The following is a 17927-nucleotide window of genomic DNA, read 5'->3' on the forward strand; positions in this document are numbered from 1 at the left end:
TTACTTGTTCTATAGACAAAACAGATTAGCAGACTCTTAGTTCTGTTCTTTTTACTGTTTCCTAAGATAGGCATGTTTTAACTGATAGTCACAGATACTTGAAAATATATTTTTTTTTCTAAAAAAAACCCTTCTCAAATCACACACCTTCACCAAGACAAATAAACCAATTAAGATTTGACAGGAGTTTGCTACAAGCTTATCCTGACAGTGATTCCAACTATGTGGAAATTGCAGAACTTGGGGAAGTTATTTGTTGGTACTAAACACCTGGAATCCCCCAGCTAGCATGACCAGTGGTTGGAGGATTATGGGAACTATAGTCTAAAAAGTAGCTTTCCTGAGCTCTAGGTATCCTTGAGTACAGGCCAAAGAATGCTTGCATCTTTCACAAGTTTAAGGGGCATATTATCAATTTGCATCCATGTTTTACATCATAGTGCTGTATTATACATAGCTGAAAACATTTTAAACACCTTTCCTTGATTTCACATTATATAGATACAAAAATAATAGCATATAAATTGTCTTTCAGGGCATCGTCAACTATTATTGCTTTCCTCATCAAGAGAGCCCTGATAAGCTTCCAAGAAACAAGAAGCATTTTTATTAAGCAACAATTTGATAATGATGAGGTGTAAAACAAAACCAAGGTAACAAATCCAAAGCTCTACATTTACATGGATGGCAGATCCCAAATGAACAGAAATCCAGTAGAGTATTACAATACGGTGGTGAGGACATATGAACTTTAGTTCACTGTAATCTTCACCTCTGGCCATGTTAGCTGAGTATGACAGAAACTGCAAACCAAAACATAGAGAGGACACCAGGCTGTAATAAGCGTTGATAGCAATGCCTCAACAACAAAATATTCCACCATTCAAGGAAGAAGTAAAATGACATCATTTTGACAAACAAATAGCAGAGTATGTTTTATGACACTGGTGTGGAAGTGCGGCCTTCAGCTGGATCACAGCAGCAGGCCTCTCTGCCTAACCTGCCAGCCTTCTCTTGCAGGTGTCTTACCTAATTCCATGCAAAACAAGCTATATGTTGCAAGCGTTTTGCAGTAGTGTGTGTAATGCAGCTCAGACTCCATTATAGCATTTATCATATATAGGTTGGTATTGGCTAAAACTAAAGCAACTGTAGCTGATATAACTACAGTACTGTACTGCCCTAATGGCACTTCTAGAGATTCATTTCCCCATATCAGGAATAGCAGCTCTTCAGACTCTCCAGAAGTAATGGTACAGACCAGTTTGAATAAGGGACACTTTAAGACTATTGATCCAAGAGAAATGTACCTGTTTTGGTTTTTGGTCCAATCTTTGGGGGCTTGCCTCAAAGAAGAGATTAATTTTTTAAGTTTCAAAATTGGCTCTAATTAAAATTCAAATCATGCATTCGTGGTCTGTGGTTTGTTCAATATACCAGCATGTTCTTCCTCAAGATACCAGAATTTAAGCAATTCCAGCTTATTTATTCATTCTATTTATATCCCATCTTCCTCCCAGTGTCAGACCCAAGGTGGCTTAATGTTGGGTGAGAGTGCAGCTGATGAGTGATACTGCTTCTGCAGATTGTGTGTTTGTGTGTGTCCAATCTTCCCTAGAGGCAAACAGCAGAATAATACCATTGGAGGGTATGGTGGAGTGTGCTGCCACTAATTCAATGACATTTGAGGGCTTCAGCTAGTGGTTTGGATTTTGATTAGAATATTTTTAACCACAGAATTTCTTTTTCAGCAGTTTTTTTGTTTGTTTGTATGCCTGCTTGTTTGGTAAATCTGCTTATATGTTTAGGATCACTGTTATGCTGCATGACCCAGTTTCAAATCAATTTCAGCTGTCAGACAGATGACCTAACATTTTTCTCTAAAATCTTCTGATACAGTGAAGAATTCTTGGTTATGTCAATATCTGCAAGCCATCTGTATTTTCAGGCAGCAAAGTAAACCTATGCCATCACATTTCAACCACCATGACAGGAAAATGGAATGAGGTTCTTCCAACATAATTCAGTTCTCCCCCACCAGGTATATAATTTCCCACTGCAGCCAAAATTGACTCATATTTCCAGACAGCATCGTTACAGACGTCTTGGGGATCATCTGTGCGATCTTTAGAAAACTTCAGAAAGGCACTTTAGAAAGCAGCAGTTTCCATTTAGTGATCCTCCCATGACCATTATTTTTGTTCAGATTTTTCCTGATTACTGAATCATGAATATCCACATGAGACAAAGAGAGAGTGGCCTACAAATGCTTGGGTGTTATTCTGGAGTTCTTTGTGACTTTCTCAGTGATACACTAGTTTTGTTCTTGGAAAGATTTCAATAGGACAATTGCTCCTCGATAGAGTAGATGTGAAGCTTCTCTATCTGTAGACTGTCTGTCTGTAGATTGATGAAACCGAAATTCTTAGAATTGAGCTTGTATCCTTATAAACTGATGAAAAATAGTAAGTTTTAAAGAAAACCTTAAGGGCAGAAAATTGGCCTCAGGATCCTCACTAGTTGCCAAACCCTTCTATATTGTGTAACTGAAAGATCTTAAATGGAAGGCTTACAAGAAAAGATAGTTGTTCCTTATTACTTGTTTCATACCACAGACCGGAATATAAAAATGGCTGTTGCAATTTCCATTAGTTCATCAAGCTGGAGTAGGACTAAGAAAGGAGTTCTGTTGAAATTACAGTCACATCTTGATTAAATCTTTGGAACTATTTCTGGAACAAGGAAATATTTTTGCATTCTAGAATCTCTTTCTTTGGAGGTTTTTAAACAGAGGTTGGATGGCCATCTGTTGGAGGTGTTTTTATTGTGTATTCCTGCATGGCAGAAGACGGTTGGACTGGATGGCTCTTGTGGTCTCTTCCAACTCTATGATTCTATGATATGATACAAATAATCTTCTTGCAACCAGGATACGAACTGACCTCAGCCTTTGCCACACCTGTTACATCCAACAGAGAGTGCATCTACACTGTAGAACTAAGGCAGTTTGACACCACATTAAGTGCTGTAGCTCCAACTTATGGAATCCTGGGATTTATACTTTTATATGGTCTGTAGTATTCTTTGCCAAAAAGTGCTGGTGACTCACAAAACTATAAACCCCAGGATTCTGTAGGATGGCAGTTAAAGTGATGACAAACTGCATTATTTCTACAGTGTAAATGCACCCACTGTTGTCTTTTACCTTCTAACTCTAAACTAGTTAATGCACAAATGTGCCACCTAATATGCAGTTAACATTAAATAGATATAAACCAACAGAGATAAAACATGGGGAGAAAGACAATGCTCCATATATAAAGATAGCCAAGCTATCTGGCTCTCATCTCAAAGAATACAGGTAAGACAATAAGTAACTACGGTACTCTGAATGTCTATAACACACCCTATAAAAATGAAAATTTAATGAATATGACAAAAGAGATTCTATTACAATAGATCAAAAGCACTGCATTTCTGGTCTTTCTCGATTCTGGAGATAGAAAACTCACCAGCTACACACAAATGTTAGTGCAGTTCTAAGGTTCTATCTAATACTTTGAACACTCTGTATGGCATGAAGTCAAAGGCTTTTACGGCTAGCATCCATAGTTTTTTGTGGGTTTTTCGGACTATGAGGCCATGTTCTGATGTTTCTGAAGATACCAGCCACAGCAGCTGGCGAAATGTCAGGAGTAAACTCTTCTAGAACATGGTCTTATAGCCCGAAAAACCCACAAAAAACTACTGCATATGGTCTTCTTCAATCTTCCCACAAAATTTGTCCTCCACCATTTTAACCCAATGTACCAAACAGGTACACAGTACCCATTCATAACAGAATAAATGAGTACAAAGATCACACTGTCTTTTGGCAAATGGTTTGGCTATGGAATCAAAAAGCGAGAGGAACCTTTACAAAATATCCTAGAACAAAGGGTCTGAAAAGAAGTGTCTGATGAAACACAACAAAGGTTTATTGGGACTCACCTGTTTAGGTGTGGCAACACCTTTTCCTCCCCGAGGTGGCGGGGGTGGTTTCTTGTTCCTGTTCATTGCTCTTTTGTTTGCTCTCAGTCAGTACAAGGCAGCATCAGGCCAGATGGAGCTGAGCATTTTAAGGAGATCAGTCAGAACTTGTTTCCATTTATCCGCATTATCTTCCTTTTCTGCTATCTACTGCCCAGCCCCCACTTCGTCAAAGAATCTCCACATACCAGGAGCCGGTTCAATTAATCCCATGTTAAATGAAAACATGCTATCGAGTCAAGCTCTACCTACTTCCTTATTCCCACAACAAAGTGTCACTCTTCTCTGGTGCCACTCAATTCAACACTATCCAGGTTTACGTTGTTGTTGTTGTTGTTGTTGTTCTTAACTGCCCTCGAGTTGACCACATCTCATGGAGACCCTGTGGGTGAGACATCTCCAAGGTCCCCTATCCTCCACTGCTCTGCTCAAGTCCTCTGTCCAGACTCGTGTCTATGACTTCCCTATTGAGTCAAATAAATGGGTCCTTGAACAGATCAAGCCTGAAATACCAAAATGAGAAGCCAAAATGACTAAACTGAGGTTGTCATACTTTGGCCACATCACGAGAAGGCACAGCTCATTGCAAAAGTAGATAATGCTTAGAAAGGTTTACTTGTAAGCAAATCCAACCACATTTAATGAGGTAGGATCTATAGCCACACCTATCAACAAGTGTATTGCACTGAATTTAATGGATGTGTACTATATTTTTTTCTAATCTCACCATCTCTGTAAGGTCACCAGCAGTCTAATCCTAGGCAGCCACAGCTCATCCCCCTCTGTCCTCCACAAACCTGACACACTACTCCCATTGTTGAGCTTTAAAAAAGAACACATACACACACATACACTCATCCCTCCACATTTGTGGGTTTGACTTTTGCGGGTTTGATTATTCACTTATTTTATTAATATGTTCTCTCTAGGAATATCTAGGTCCTCCAGTGCAACTCTATGGTCAACTTAACCAAAAGTCACACTGAAGGACCTAGAGATTCCTAGAGAGAACACTCCACTAGGCCTTTGTAGCTCCTCCAGGGAAGTTCTATAGCCAATGTCTGGCAGATGTTGACCACAGAGTTGCCCTGGAGGACCTAGAGATGTCTTCTCTCAGGTAAAAACATAGTGTTTTTGTTATTTGAATGTTTTCTATATTCACGGGGGTCCTGTGCCCCTAACCCTAGCAAATTGGAGAGACGAGCATATATATAATCTACGCTGCATTTCTGAGCCATTAAAGCTCTGGACTACAGCTCTGGAGACTACGGTTCGATTCCCAGCTCAGCCATAAAACACACTGGGTGACCTTGGGCAAGTCACACTGTCTCAGCCCCATGGGAAGGACAGGATAAACCTCTTCTGAACAAATCTTGCCAAGAAAACCCCATGACAGGTTTCCCTTAGAGTCACCATAAATCAGGAACAACTTGAAGGCACACACATCACCAACAACCACCACCACTCATTAACTTTTTTATTGTTACAGCGGGTCTATAAACCTAAGCCAGCATTATTCTTCCCATATTACAGAAGGAAAACATTACATTACATGAGTAGCAGCAGAGGCAAAATGTCAATTGGTTGCATGGGGAGGGGGTCATTCTCAGGTAAATCTACACAGGACTGCACACTCAAGCACCACATTAAGACACCTCTGCTCCGACACAATCCTGTGCCACCCTCACCACCACAAATCTGGATTACAGAGATAGGTCCACGACACACTGCAGAAGTAATCTAGTTTGAGACCGCTTAAACTGCCCTGTCTCAGTGCTAAGGAATCCGGGGGATTATAGTTTATTTTAGCACTAGAGCTCTCTGACAGAGAAGGCTACATGTCTGACAAAACTACAGTTCTCAGCATTCCTTAGCAATGAGCCATGTTTTGGACCATAGATAATCAGTCGGGTCTCCCTTCCAGGGCTGTTGTCAACATACCAAGCCAGAATCTGTGAAACATCTTTTAAAAAGAGAGCCAGTGTGGCATAGGGGTTTGACCCTCAGACTATGACTCTTTGGTCCAAAACACATTGCAGAAATAATCCAGTTTGAGATTGCTTTAACTGCCCTGGCACAGTGCTAGGGAATCCTGGGAACTGTAGTTTTGTGAAACATTGAGCCTTGGGTCTGTGATCTCTGGTGCCACAACAAACTGCAGTTCCCAGGATTCCTTAGCACTGAGTCTGGGCAGGGAAAGCAGTCTCAAACTGGATTTCTTCTGCAGTGTGTTTTGGACCTCTGAGACCAGGGTTCGAATCCCAGCTCGGCCATAGAAACCCACTGGGTGATCTTGGGCACAAGGCACACTCTCTCAGCCTCAGAGGATGACAAAGGCAAACCTCCTCTGAACAAACCTTGCCAAGGAAACCCCGTGATACATCACCATAAGTCTTTAATGACTTGAAGGCACCCAACACACCCCTCTGTGAGCCAGGACAGTAGTTTGAGCATTGGGCTATGACTCTGGAGAGCAAGGTTCGAATCCTTGCTTGGCCATGTGAACCCACTGAGTGACCTTAGGTGAGTCACACTCTCTCAGCCTCAAAGGGTGGGAAAGGGAAACCTCCTCTGAACAAACCTTGCCAAGAAAACCCCAAGATACATCACCATAAATCTGAAATGACTTGAAGACACCCAACATAGACACAGACACACACATCCCTCTGTGAGCCAGGGCAGTAGTTTGAGTGTTGGGCTATGACTCTGGGGACCAGGGTTCGAATCCTCACTTGGCCATTTAAACCCACAGGGTAATCTTGGGTGAATCACACTCTCTCAGCCTCAGAGGATGGCAAAGGCAAACCTCCTCTGAACAAACCTTGCCAAGGAAACCCCGTGATACATCACCATAAACCTGAAGGCACCCAACACAGACAGACGCACACGCCTCTGTGAGCCAGGGCAGTAGTTTGAGCATTGGGCTGTGACTCTGGAGACCAGAGTTTTAACCCTTGCTTGGCCATGTGAACCCACAGGGTGACCTTAGGTGAGTTACACTCTCTCAACCTCAGAGGATGGCAATGGCAAACCTCCTCTGGACAAACCTTGCCATGAGAACCCCCTTGATAGGTTTGAATAAATCTGAAATGACTTGGGAGGCACACAACAACAAAATGGAGCGCCATGGCCACCACAAAGCTCCTCCTCCTCCCAGTTCTTGGCCCTTCCCTCCTTTAAACCCTTGCTCAGCCCCCCCTTCATCCCCAACAAGGGCCCCCCTTGGCTCCCATCACAAATCACAAACACTCACTTCCTGCTTTCCCTTTGGCAGCAGCAGCAGCAGTCAACAACACAGACACCTCACTTTACGGCTCCCTTGCCAGAGAGAGAGAGAGAGAGAGAAACAAGGTTCGCGACAATAGCCGCCTTGCTTTACGGCAGCCTCTTCCCTTGCCTGAATGTCTGGCAGTCAGAGACACAGAAGCCTTCCATTCATTGAGGGCTTTCTGTTGTTCAGCCCTCCATCCGCGCTATTGACCCATTTACTGCACTTGGCCATTCAGGGTGCATCTGTGCTAGGTTTCCTTTCCTTCTTTTACCCTCTACCTTTCCTCGCATTATTGTCTTTTTCAATGACTTCTGCCTTCTCATGATGTGGCAGCCCAAGTGTTGTTAACTGCTCTCAAGTCGATCCCAACTCATGGCAACCTGGCACGACTCCTTACAAAGGACAATAATGTTGAGTAAGGCAGAAGGTAGTAGAAAGAGAGGAAGACCACATGCCAGATTGCTGGACTCAATCAGGGAGGTCACAGGTATGAATCTGTAGGACCTAAGCAGAACAGTGGAGGGCAGGGGGGTCTTGGAGATGTCTCAGGGTCCCCATGAGTCGGGTTCGACTTGAGGGCAGTTAACAACAACAACAAAACTGCATTATTTCTACAGTGTAAATGCACCTTTGGTCTCTCTATGGTAAAAATGGCAACTACCTATAAGAGACCATATAGAAAAATTAAGGACCCTGTATTTGCAATAATTAAGGGTATAACCCCAAACCTAAACAACTGGAAACAAAGGCAAACATTTATTTGTTTTTTAGTTTATATAGTGGTGGCTTACTTAGTAATATTTTCGTTTTAAAAGCAATTAAAGATTGTCATTTAAATGTTTCCTTCCCTAGTAGGGGTGAAACAAATTGTCCAATGTTTTTAGCTCTATATTTGAAATGAAATTATTATTATTATTTATATCTTGCCTTCCTCCCAGTACAAGGACTCAAGGCATATTAATTGTACACAAGCTAGAAGTGAAATGTATTATTGCTTGTTTCAGTTACAGGCACAGGGTGAGAGGTGCCAAGAGGAAGTGATTTCCAATGCTGTTATGATTCCTGTATTGCAGACTGGGTGGTGAAGCTGAGAAGGAGAGTACATTGCAACAACAGAGGAATATGTTGCAGCCATATAACACCGGTACTTAAAGATCTACACTGGCTGCCTATTCGCTTCTGGGTGCAATACAAGGTGTTGGTTATTACCTATAAAGCCCTAAATGGCTTGGGCCAAGGGTACTTGGAGGACCGTCTCTCTCCATATAATCCGCCCCGCGTTCTCAGATCAGCCGGGAAGCAACTCTTGAGAGTTCCAGACTCAAAATATGCCATGACAATGCAGAGGGCCTTCTCCATCTCAGCCCCAAAGCTCTGGAACTCGCTTCTCAGTGAGCTCTGCTTGGCCACCTCTCTTGACCAGTTCAAGAAGGAGTTAAAAACTTACCTGTTTCAACAGGCTTTTCCCTAGCTCTCCCCAATGTAGCCCTCCCCTCTCTTACTGTTTTTGTTGTAGTATCTCGAGCTAGCTAGATTTTGTAATTTGTAATTGCTATTGCAATTTTTAATGTAAAGTTTTTGCTGTTTTTATTGTGTCTTATATTGTATTGGTATGCTGTACTGGCATGTGTATGTAATCCGCCTTGATCATTGGAAAGGCGGGCTAGAAATAAATATTTTATTTATTATTATTATTATTATTAATATAATCCAATATTCTTTTGCCGCTTATAGTGTGGGTGTGGGCGCCTCTGTAGAAGAGTTTATAATGCCAGCCCTCCATATGTATGTATGCAGGTGCATTGTGTTCTCTTACAGTTACACCCTTGACAAGAGACCCAAAGTAGTTTTGGAAAATAAGAGATTTCTGCTACTGTGCCCTTTTTCTCTTTTCTTTTTAAACTTCTTTCTAGTTTCTGGCAATCTAGGTAGAAAAAGAAAAAATTAATTTGGCAACAGCAAATTTGCTGGGATATGCTGAGATATTGGGGCCAAAGTAGATGTCTCTAAAAGGTAATATTACTGCCATCTACTGTCGATGGGGGGGGGGGGGGACCTTAAATCAGTGTTTATTCCCCCCCCCCCATGCTTTCAGTCATCATGTCTGTGGTAGAAAGTAAATTAAGGTTCTAGTGACCCTCCTGGGATATAAACCAATTCCTTCTTCCTGCATCTGCAAAATTACACCACTATCCTTCGGTCTTTCCTCTTCTCACAAAGAGGGCCATTTTGCCCATGTTATATCATTTTTGTTGTTGCTGGGATCTTGACCCATGGCGGCCCTATGGATGAGACATCTCCAAGACCCCCGTCCTCCACTGTTCTGCTTAGTTCCTGTAAACTCATACCCGTGACCTCCTTAATAAAATCCAACCATCTAGCATACGGCCCTCCTCTCTTTCTACTTCCCTCCACCTTTCCTAGCATTATTGTTTTTTTCCCATGAGTCCTCCCTTCTCATGATGTGTCCAAAGTACGACAGCCTGTTTTGACATCTTGGGTCCAGGGTTTGATTTACTCTAGGACCCATTTGTTCTTTTGGCTGTCAACGGGATGCTCAGCACTCTTCTCCAGCAGTACATCTCAAATGAATGGATTTTCTTTTTATCTGCTTTCTTCACTGTCCAGCTCTCACATCAGCACACAGTGATGGAGAATACAATGCCTTGTTCTTGGAGTCATCTCTTTACACTTTATGATCTTGCTCTATTGGATTACCATGGCCAATCACAGTCTCCCAGGGTCTTTGAAACCAATACTCTGGGTCTTAAGCAGAGTGTGTGTGTGTGTGTAAAAAGGAGGAAAGAAGTGAGGAAGGAAATGTGGCAGCAACTTTAAGACTAAGGGTACATCTACACGGTAGAAACAATGCAGTTTGATACCACTTTAAATGCTGTAGGTCCATCCTATGGAATCCTGGGATTTGTAGTTTTGCAAGACCTTTATCCTCTACTTAAGTGTGATGGTGCCTTGTTGCTGTGTACCTTCAAGTCATTTCTGACTTGTGCAGATGCAAAGCGGAACCTATCATTAAGTTTTCTTGGCATGACATGTTCAGAGATGGCTTTCCATTGCTTTCGCCTGAGGCTGAGAGCATGTGACTTGCCTAAGGTCACCCAGTGGGAATCGAACCATGGTCCAACACTCAAACCACTATGCCATGCTGGTTCTCATGCCTCACAAAACTACAAATCCAAAAATTCTGTAGGATGGAGCCATAGCAAGTAAAGTGGGTTCAAACTGCATTAATTCTGCAAGGTAGTTGCACCCTGATTTTAATTTTTGTATGAACTTTCATGGCTATAAACCCACTAGAAGCCAAGATGAGCAAAGTGAGACTGTCATACGTTAAATGCTATCACTAGATACTCACTAGAAAAGACTCAGGAGAAAAGACAATAATTGTTAAGGCAGAAGGTAGTAGGAAAAGAGGAACTGCATTGAAAATGGATAGACTTAAATCAAGGAAGCCATGGCTGCCTTGAGTCTGTAAAAGCTGAGCAGGGCTGTTGATGACAGGATGACTTAGGCTGCATCTGCATTGCAGAATTAATCCAGTTTGGCACCGCTTTAACTACCATGGCTCCAGGCTATGGAATTCTGGGAACTGTAATCTGTTGTGGCACCAGAGCTCTCTGACAGAGAAGGCGAAATATCTCACCAAACTACAGTTCCCAAATTCAATAGCATGGAGCCATGGCATTTACAGTAGTGTCAACCTGGATTATTTCTGCAGTGCAGATGCAGCCTTGGAGACCTCTCATTCATGAGGCCTCCATGAGTCAAAGTCAACTTGAAGGCAGTTAACAACTAAGGATGTTAATTAATACGACAACTGAAAATGCTGACGGCATTTAAAACAGCACTAAAGACATATCTCTTCTGGCAGGCGTATCCAGTCAATTTTAAATCATGACTTAATTAATCAGTATATCAACTCTTATGAGTGTATTTTAATTATTTTATAGTATTGTATAGGTTTATGTATTTTTAATTGTGTTTAAACATGTTGTACCCAGCCTTGACCCTTGAGTAGAAGCAGGAAAGAAGTAAATATATAATACATAATATTGTGTGTGTGTGTTTGTAATATTATATATTATATATTTACTTCTTTCCTTTATTATATTTCTTTCTTTCTTTATATTATATATATATATATATATATATGTTGTTGTTGTTGTTATTTCATAGGGTTTTCTTCAGGAAGTAGTCAGAGCTGGTTTTGCCAGTTCCTTCCTCTGAAATCCAGCCTCCAGCGTCTAGGATTTTTAGAGGCATAAATGGTGGGTTTGTAAAGATAAACTCGAGGGCCTGCATGGTGCAGTGGTTTGAAGTTGGACTAGTACCCTGGGAGACTAGGGTTCAAATTCTGACTCGGCCATGTAAACCCACTAGGTGGTCTTGGACAAGTCACACTCTCTCAGCCTCAGAGGATGGCAATGGCAAACCCCCTCTGAAGAAACTTGCCAAGAAACCCCAATGCTAGGGTTGCCATAAGTCGGAAACGACTTGAAGGCACACAACAACAACAACAACAACAACAACAACAGAGATAAACTCCAGAGGTGGAAAAGTGAATAAAGTAGGCCGAGTTTGATGGCTTGACGGTTGAAAGTCCCTTCAAGCAGCTTCTCAGAGAAAAAGGCGGGAAAAATGTTTATTTCTGAGGGTGATTTCTAAAGAGCAAGTGTCTCTCCTCAGCTTCCTCTAATTGCCATCCCTCTATTTGTATTAAAACCATTCCACACTTTTGGGGAGAAATTGGTGACAGCAGCAAAATTCAGTTTAGTGTGAAGTCAAAGGAAAAACCCACAGAAAACAATTCGGTTTAGCTTCACTTGAAAGGCACTGACATGTTTGAATGGCTCATTCCTTTCGACTTTGCAAAACTCAGGCACATTTAAGAGGGGAAAGTAGCACAAAACCCTTTGGACCCATCCTTTTTAAATAAAGGTCATTAAAATCTAATATCAGTGCATGTGTGTGTGTGTGTGTGTGTGTGTGTGTGTATGAAGGAAAAATATATGAAGAAGAGCAGTAAAGTGAATTAAAAAGGGTCTACATCACCCAAGAATGGATGAAAGGAACCTTTTTGTGTTACATGTTTTTTAGAAAGTTATGTCTACATATGTGTAAATTTTATGTTTGTGAGATTATATATGAAATAAAGATACTATACATAAATAAAAAATTAATCTGTTTTAAAAATGTTAATGGGCTTAAAATTAAGACTTTCCCCACTCTTAAATGCCATGAAACCTACGTGGCTATATGCTTCAGAAAGTCCATCTTCTCCTATACTGGAGAAGGGGAAATATCTTTTCTGAATGTGAAAAAACAATACAATTTTAAACTTCATCCACACTGCAGACACAATCCGGTTTGTCACCACTTTAACTGCTATGGCTCAGTGTTGTGGGATTCTGGGAATTTTTGTGAGGCATTTAGTGTTCTCTGTCAGAAACTCTCTGCTGCCACAACGAACTACAAATCCCAGGATTCCATATCATTGATCCACAGCAGTTAAACTGGTGTCAAACTGGGTTATTTCTATAGTGTGGATGCAGCCATAATTAACATATAGTGGGAAAGCAAAATATGGAGTGTAGCAGAAAGGGTTAAGAAAGCATCATAATCCTAATTTGATATCCTTTTAGTTATATATATATATATATATATATATATATATATATATATTAGGATGCTATATCATTCATGGCACCTTATGTCTGACTCCTTAATCTGATGATGATGATGGCAGTTATTACCACACTATCTCATTCACTATTAAGCCATTCATCCGCAATATTTTATCAACAAGCTTAGAAGTTAGGGATACTTGTGTAAAAGCAACTGGAAATTATAGTTCTATCTAGGGTTGCCATAACCCGCCTGCAGGCGGGACTCTCCTGGTTTTGGTGGAACCGGCCCGGTCCCAGTCCGGTTCCGTCAATTCACGGGTTGGGGCCAAAATTTGGCCGCTGCAGTCCAGGCGGTGCTCCTCCTCCTCCGCGCGCTCCCGCAGCGGCCACTCACCTCCTCCTCCCCACCTCCCTGTTTTTTGCACGGCCACGCGGCTGCGCAACCCACCCTCTTCCTCCTCCCCCTTTTGCTCTGCACGTGCGCACGCGGCGCTTACCCCACCTACCTCCTCCTCCTCTGTGCGGCCGTACCGCCTGCAGCACTTCCGCGGGGCTGCGGCCGGTGCCAGCTCGCGCTTGCCCTGCTTATGCATGCACACGCGCGGGGCCATATAGAGCGCTCATCCCCTTCAAGCTGGCTGGCCAATGGCAGATGGGTGGGGGCGGGGCTGTTTCCAGCCCCAGCCCGCCATTGGCCAGCCTCAGAGCCTCGGAGGAGGAGTGAGCCTCTGGGCAGGAAAAGCGCCCTTTCTTTGCGCCAAGGAGGAAGAAGAAGAGACGAAGGAGGAGGAGGAGGAAGAAGTAAGAGGAAGAAGGGGAGGAGGAGGAGGAAGTAAGAGGAAGAAGGTGAGGAGGAGGAGGAAGTAAGAGGAAGAAGGGGAGGAGGAAGAGGAGGAGAAGGAAGAAGTAAGAGGAGGAAGTAAGAGGAAGAAGAGGAGGAGGAGGAGGAGGAGGAAGAAGTAAGAGGAAGAAGGGGAGGAGGAGGAGGAAGGAGGAGGAGGAGGAGGAGGAGGAAGAAGTAAGAGGAAGAAGGTGAGGAGGAGGAGGAAGTAAGAGGAAGAAGGGGAGGAGGAGGAAGAAGTAAGAGGAAGAAGGGGAGGAGGAGGAGGTGGGTGCCCATTTCCAAAGGTTTATTTCCCTCTCAAAGTGTCTTTTTTGTTGCTTTCAATGCTAACAGGTCTGCCTTTTTTTAAAAATGATAGTGATGATGATGATGGAATGGAGGTTGGGGGTGTTTGGCCAGAAAGGGAAGTACATTTCTGCCATCTGTCTAGGAATAATGCCAAAATGTCCTCCATTTTGATCATGCCTAAGAAACATGCATTTATAGTAACATTTTTTTAAAAAGCATCCAATATTTTTGTGTGTCCTGCAATTTTTTAAAAAACGTGTCCTACATTTGAAAATGTTGTCCTACGTTTGTCCCGGTTTGGAGGTTCTGACTTATGGCAACCCTAGTTCTATCAAACAAAATATAGTTTAAGCTACGCCTGAGTTTACTTCTGAATACACTTGTCATTTTTATGAGAAAAATCTTACAAATCGATGGCTTGAAAGTTCCCTCAAGCAGCTCCTGAGGGAAAAAGGCATGAAAAAACGTTGGCTTTTTCTCCTCCAGCTCCAGCCCACACTTCCAAGGAAATTCAAATTTGTCCAAATCTTATCCTAAATTGTATATATCTTCACTTAACGAAAAGAGAATGGAAACAGTACTGTTTGTAGTATTGGGATTGCTGTAATTAAGTGCACATGTTAACAGATTGTAAAATTATTCCAAAAAGGATACGACTAACTTTAGTCTTCATGTTGTATAACATCTACTAAGCCAACTTAAAAGAGAAAATGTTTACCCAGACTAATATTTCCTTTTTAGATTTACCAAACCACTAACATGAGTAAAAGAAGAAAGGCACAAATTTCAGGTAATCCTACAATGGTATTTTTGTGTTTATAAAGGATCTTTTGGTCACACATTTTTTCCATTTTCTCTTTGCAGGTATATAATACAATAAACATTAATACAGTACATACTAGCCAACATGGTTCAGAGATTTCTCATCGGTACTATCAGAAGTAGAGGCACTCTCATGTCTTTAAGAGAGTCCCACAGCTTTTTGTGCTCTATGCAGTCAAAGGCTTTGCTATCGTCTATAAAGCACAGGCTGATTTTCTTCTGGAATTCCTTGGTGTACTCCATTAACAATCATATGTTTGCAATATGGTCCCTAGTGCCTCTGTCTTTCCTGAGCCCCACTTGCACCTCTGGGATTTCTCTCTCCATATATGATTGGAGTCCATGTTACAGAATTTTAAGCATAATTTTGCTTGCGTGGGAAATTAATGCTATGGTCCTATAGTTGCTGCAGTCTTTTGTATCTCCCTTTTTGTGGGTGGGGATGAATATTGATTCCAGTCTGTTGGCCACCATTTTGTTTTCCATATATGTTGGCATATTTTAGTTAACAGTGGAGTGCACACTATCTGGTTGATATCATTTAAATGGAAATATAATCTGCTCCTGAGGATTTATTTTCCCTAGTTTCTCTTATTGCAGCTTCCACTGCAATTTCTAGAATTTGGGGTTCATCTTTGCATACTTCTTCATTCTACGTGTCATTCATTTCCTCCCCAACTCTTTTATATAGCTTGTCTGTGCACTTCTATTGATGGGATGCTTTTTTGTTTTCCACGTTTGGGCAATAAGAATTCTTGCCGCAGAGTCCATATATAATATTTTCCCAGAGTATTATTATTGTTGTTATTATTATTATTATTATTATTATTATTATTGCTGTTGAGTGCCTTATATTATTTGTCATGTTAAGTAAATAAATTTCTGGGATCTTTTCAAATTTTATATTCAATATGGTACAAATATTTAAATGTATGTGAGTCCAGAAATTTTTTATCTCGGGACAATTCTACTACTTTTGCACTTTTAACTTTGTTTCTATTATCTAGTAAGCTGAGGACAGACAGCAAAAGTGGGAAGAGGAGAAAGAGCCTGAGGCATTTTAAAAGCAGCTGAAAAAATGGCATGGCAGAAGATTAATTTGGATTGTCCCTGCCATATTGGAATGGGGGGGATACAGGATTGTGAGATTTCTGGCTTACCTTCAACTAAAATAAATGAACAGAAACTGTTAACAAATTGCCTATGGTGAATATATGTGATATATGAGCATTCAAGTCACTCATTGACTTATGGTGACCATGAATACTCAGAGAAGAGTTTGCTGGTTCCATCTTCTAAAATATAGCCTACAGCACCTACTATATGTTGATGGTCTCCCATCCAAGTACTAACCAGAGCTGACCCTGCTTAGCTTCCAAGATGCGATCTGGTACCCGTAAGGTATACAGTGGCGTAAAGTGAGCATTTAAAAAGAAATTGGAATATGCTCATGGTTTTGAAAAGACAGACCTACATGCTGCAAGCTAAACAAGAAGAATGGATAACAGTTTTGCAGTGATGGCGAACCTATGGCATGTGTGCCAGAGGTGGCACTCAGAGCCCTCTCTGTGGGCACACATGCTGTCTCCCTAGCACAGAGTTTGCCAGAGTTTCTTACTAGAAAGCCAGAGGGATGTGGCACGTTGCAATAAATAAGTGGAGTCTGGGTTGCAGTTTGGGCACTTGGTCTGTAAAAGGTTCACCATCACTGATTTATAGGATGTAAAGCAATTTATGTTACCTTCTCTAATTATCAATTATAGATCATGCTCCATAGATAACACAACAACCTAGTTAAAATAAAATACACTGATTACTTGCTAATTACAACATGAGATTTTGGTTTTTTTGTACAGTGGACCCTTGTTATCCGCTGGGATTTGGTTCCAAGATCCCCCGTGGATAACAAAATCCATGGATGCTCAAGTCCCATTAAATATAATGACAGAGCAAAATGGTGTCCCTTATAAAAAATGGGAAATCAAGGTTTGATATTTGAAATTTATAATTTTTTGAAATATTTTCAAACCATGGATGTTTGAATCCGTGTATAAAAATCCATGCATAAGAAGGGCCAATTGTATAATGTTCCTGCTGAAGTAAATGGGAGCTGAAAGTGTTCATGTTCAGCTGCTAAGCGTGTTTCAGCATAAAATGAATATTTTTGTTTTTGTTTTCATTTGCATGGAATTTGATCAATTTCATTTACTACCTTTTCCTGTTAAAAGAAGAAAACAGGGAGATCAGTGTTCCCAAAGCAAAAAAGACCCTTAGGAGGAAGAACCAAGAGGCAGGAGGGGGCAATCTCACTAGTGGTTCTCCTTCAAATGAAGCCATAGCAGAAACAAATCAAGAATGCGAAGGAAGTTGCCCAGAGAATTCTGAAACAGGCAGAAGGTAATCAGTCTCCCATCCATGAATCACTGAAAAATGATTTTGGCTGGTAAACGCTTCAGAAATTGGTAACAGACAAAGGCAATTCCTGCCGTATTTCTCTTCAAGTGAAGGCTTCTTTAATATGTAAGGCTTCTCCAGTCTTCAAAGCTTCTGACTGGGGTGCTGTGAACTGAAGAAGGCCTGAAATATTAATTTCTGTTGATCTAAACTGCAGACTAGAGTCTGAAGCCAAACTTTGTCCTTCCTTAGACTGGACACCAACAAGAATAATGTGGATGACACAGTCCACTAAAACTGTGATTGTAATCCTAATTCACAGAAGTAATTGGTATGTACCTTGGGAGCATTAAGTAGTGGCTTGAATGCTGGACTAGGACTGCAGGATCTAATCTGCACTGCAGAAAGAATGCCATTTGACACGACTTTAACTGCCATGGTACAATACTATGGGAATTATGGGGTTTGTAGTTTGCAACAACAAATCCAAGAATCCCATAGCATTGAGCCATGGCAGTTAAAGTCATGTCAAACTGATTTATTTCTACAGTACTGATTAGACCTAGGAGACCAGGATCTGAATCCACACTCAGCCATAAAAAACCATTTTGGGCAGGTCATATTCTTTCTGCAA

The 17927-nt window shown here is 41.4% G+C and overlaps 1 protein-coding gene and 1 long non-coding RNA gene across 3 annotated transcripts in view; both read left to right on the top strand.

Moving 5' to 3' along the window:
* Positions 1–17927, top strand: part of LOC121920508 (plexin-B3-like) — a 149555-nt gene that overhangs the window by 42658 nt on the left and 88970 nt on the right. The window lies entirely within an intron of this gene.
* Positions 7597–17536, top strand: LOC121922105. 2 transcript variants are annotated; one of them, XR_006102098.1, is made up of 4 exons: positions 7597–7787; positions 8305–8444; positions 14819–14867; positions 17128–17536. It is a non-coding gene; the product is annotated as an uncharacterized LOC121922105 (long non-coding RNA). The 2 variants fall into 2 exon arrangements; XR_006102097.1 differs by lacking the exons at positions 7597–7787; positions 8305–8444 and adding an exon at positions 11851–12256.

This window comes from Sceloporus undulatus, chromosome 2 (genome assembly GCF_019175285.1).
Source record: "Sceloporus undulatus isolate JIND9_A2432 ecotype Alabama chromosome 2, SceUnd_v1.1, whole genome shotgun sequence".
In the NCBI taxonomy this organism is placed as follows: Eukaryota; Metazoa; Chordata; class Lepidosauria; order Squamata; family Phrynosomatidae; genus Sceloporus; species Sceloporus undulatus.